Genomic DNA, 4,299 nt, shown 5'->3' on the forward strand with positions numbered 1-4,299 from the left:
GCCACAGCGGGGGCGCGCACGTACGCACCGCACGCAGACGCCGTGCGGGAGCGCGCCTAACAGTGCGCAGGCGCAACGGGAGCTGTCCTGCCTCTGAATCCTTTTCGGTGTTTGGGTTCATGTCTATGACAGTTGTAGCTGTATTAAGCGTTTGGTTTTGCTAAGCATGGGACTTCACAGGTGTCAGTCTGCACTGGGCTATTGTAGTAACTAGTGAATATACTTATACCCTAAGCATCTGCTGTAGGGTTTTAGACTGCAATTTTAAAATGCAGTATTACCATCTTCTTTTCCTTTTTAAAATTTAACAGATGTGACCACTTTGGGACTTGCACCATATGTTTGCAGCTTTTTACATACAAGGTAAATCAGTCATGCAATAATTTCTCTTTGTGTTTTTTAAAAGCAGATCTAACCTATTATTTTAATATTTATTTTTTAGTTGTAGTAGGACACAATATCTTTTTTTTATTTTTATGTGGCGCTGAGGATTGAACCCAGGACCTTGCACGTGCTAGGCGAGCACTCTATCACTGAGCCACAATCCCAATCCCCAAAACAGATCTAATTTAATGAGACAGAACTTCACACCAAGGACAGCAAATACCAAACCATTGGAAAATAAATACTGGTGAAGAAATGTAGAAACTGGAGCCCTTGTGCATTGTTGATGGGGATGTACAACAATGTGGCAGCTGTGGAAACAGTTTGGTGGTTCTTCAAAAAGTTAAACATGGAATTATCATATGATCTAGCAATTCCCTCAACATATCCTCAAAGAAATTAAAGCAAGAACTCAGATACTTATACACCAGTGATTATAGCCTCATTATTCACAATAGTCAAAAGATGGAAACAATCCAAATGTCTATCTCCAGGTAAATGAATAAACATAATATTTGGTATGTATATACAATGGAATATTATTCAACCTTAAAATGGAATGAAATTCTGAATGATGCTACAACAAAGATCAACCTTGAAAACATTATGCTAAGTGGAATTAGCCAGACACAAAAGGGCAACTACTTTCTGACTCCCTTCATGTACACTGGCCTACAAATATAAGGCAAGGGAATATCCCAAGTATTTTTTTTTTAATTCCCTTCTGTAATTTGAACCATAGTTCTTTAGAGTCTCTATCTCTTAGGATTTCTGTGTTTCTTAAACTTTTCCCACGTCTTTGGTGTTAATTCCTAATCTGATTCTCCATCTGAATAAGCATCTGTCTAAACAGGTAAATAAACTAGAGTAGATGCCTCCAGTTTGGAATCTGGATTTTCTACTAGAACTTGACCTCTGTCAGATTTCATATCACTATTAGAATGAATCAGGTTCTTCTAAACCTAATCAAAGTATACTTTTCTTTCCAGTGATTTAAGTGCTTAGATATTGTTACTATTCATTTTATTTTTATTTATTTATAGAACAAACAGTTTTCAGATTATTATATTTGGAGATGTCTTTGGTAGGCAACCTATTGAACACAAATGTTTTTGTTCTTTTCATAATGTTATACTAGTTTGAAATGTAATTAAGTTTTGGGGTGACTGCTTCTTTCATGCCCTATTGAGTTTGGGGGCAAATTATTGCTGGATGATTTTTAGTCCTATGTTCTTTTACTTTTTGTGTATCTTCTTTTTTAAAAAACTGCTACTTATTTGCTTTCAGCTAATCTGGATATCCTTTAGTGGTTCATCCCTTTTTGGTAACTTCACTTCTAAACTGTAAAAAGCAAGTAAACAAAACAAACACAAAAGGGTTTTCAATATATATCGGGATCTAAAGATACAAATGAGGAAGTCAGACTTTAGTTTGTTGTTCTGCTATGTGTTTAGAAATTCCATAGAGTTCATTTGTTGGCTTACCAAAAAAAAAAAAAAAAACACTTGGAAGTTTAGCCTTTTAGAATGAAATATTTGGTACTTTCAAATGATAACACTTAAATGAAATTTAATTAATCATTCAGACATTAGAGTTTGCATCGCTCTTTTCTTCACTCTGGAGCATCAAATCATATTAGTTAGTTTTTATCTATGGCATTATTCAAAGGGAAAGAGAAACACACCCAATGAATATGTGTATATCATATAAAATGTCTTGCTTAAGTAACTTAAAAAATTTTATAATAAAGGAAATTCCTTTATACATTCCCTTTTCCCATTTGTTAAAGAAAAAACACAAACAACAACAAATAATTTAAAAGTCCTGAATTCTTATAAAATAGTACAACTAAACATTTTAGAAATGAGGTTATAAACTTCAATGTAATCATTGCCTCAGTGACAACGACATTGTACTTTTTCAGTTCAGTCCTATAAATACAGATGTGAGAAGTTCCTCTATTCCACCCACTACACCTACTAGATGTGGTCACATTCCCTTCTTAGAGCAGATGGGCCACTAGGGCATTGTGACATAGCCAAGGCAGCATTGGCAATGGGGCTATGGAATAGAGTTACTCAAGCATAGATCCAACACAGTCCTGGAGCACTCATAGTTATTACTTTGCTGGGCTGTTAATGGTCAAAATGATCCATACCAAAGAAGTATGCCAGCTGTCGGGAAGGATGATGGACATTCCTTTCTTCATTGCAGACTGGGTGACCTGCTGCAGTCCGGCTGCAGCAAAATAACCGGGGGGGGGACGAGGAACTTGTGTACATTGTTACAGCAGGAGTGGGAGCCATTTATTGTAGGACAGGAGGGGTATATATACATTCCACACAGCTTATCTTAATTAACATAAACTAGATACAGCAGTCAACCAATAAGGAATCTCCACACTTAATGGCTCGCTGGCGTTACTTCACAAATCACTCCCTCTGGCAAAATGCCAGGCACCATCCTGACTTGTTTACACCCTAACAGTGACCAATGTTTATACCTGGGTGACTAAACAGTACTCCTTTGCTACATGTCTCTACTATTCCCTAGGAAGAAGATCTTCTCCCTTTTGAGTGCCTTCTATTGTCAGTTCTCAAATTCCCAACTTCTGGAAATACTTCTTGAATAAGAAGTCTTTGTATCAGTCTCTAGAATTGCTCCATCTATCTTATTTGCCTAAGTATTCTAGAACTTACTGTTTTGTTTTTCAATAATACATCTTTATGGCTTCCCAAGTCCAAAGAAAGAATTAATAATAACTTCTAAACAGGTCCTGTTCCCTGGAGTGTAGAGAAGGCTCAATATTCAAATTGTCCTCTGAGATGGGAGAAAGTCACTGCATTCTATATATCCAATAGAAATAAAGGAAAGAAAAACAGAGAGTACTTTCCCTATCAAGACAGTCTGCCATATTTATATTCAATATGAATGCCATATTCATTTAAAAGAAGCTTGTGAATGTGTGTTTGCAAATATTACAATGATAGTAAGATTTTCTATTTCACTTCAGAGATGATAAGCTATGTGCCATTACATAGGCCATTTTGTCTCATTGGATAAGTTTCTCCAGGTGTGAAATAGGGGAGTACAGCTTGCAAACCTCTGAAGTTCATGATTCTAGGGTCACAAAAAATTTTAAGAATGCAACTATTTCTACTCTTTCCATGGTGGCTTCTAAATGAAAACAGAAAAAGAGTTAAAAAAAAAAAACCTTCTTAAAAGATAATCAGAAAATGTAAAGTCAATCTTTGCAATTAAAAAAGAAGAAAATGCAATTTATTCTGAAATGGACTATATTCAGTATGTATGTGTATACATATCTGTGTGTGCGTGTGAGTGTGGGTGTGTGTTTGTGCATGTGTGTGTGCGCTTGTACTGACTCATGAATAATATTTTATATAAAGATATGACAATGGGTTTCTATCATCATAACTATAAACTTAAAGAATATACTTTCTTATAACATGATGGCAAAAATGTCAGTATTCAAGAACAGATATTCTTTGTGTAGTGAAGAATGAACACAAATGTATATATTCAAAAGAATAGAGAGAAAATTCTCAAAGAGATGTTTGTACATTGATACTTATGGCAGCACTATTCACAATAACCAAGCAGTGGAAGCAACTTTCAATGAATGTCCATCAACAAATGGATGTCTAAACAAGAACAATGATGGAACATTTCTTAGCCTTAAAAAGGAAGAAAATGCTATCACATGCTATGATGTGAATGAATCTTGAAGACATTTGCTAAGTGAAATAATCCAGTCACAGAAAAGGCAAATACTATATGATTCTACTTCAGTAACAGATCTAAAGTAGTAAAAGTCATGGAAATGACTTTTTTATGTGTGATCCTAGAATGGCAGTTTCCAGGATGATTTTGCAAGTTTAAGCATGGAAGCAACAA

This window comes from Callospermophilus lateralis, chromosome 13 (assembly GCF_048772815.1).
Source record: "Callospermophilus lateralis isolate mCalLat2 chromosome 13, mCalLat2.hap1, whole genome shotgun sequence".
Taxonomy (NCBI): domain Eukaryota; kingdom Metazoa; phylum Chordata; class Mammalia; order Rodentia; family Sciuridae; genus Callospermophilus; species Callospermophilus lateralis.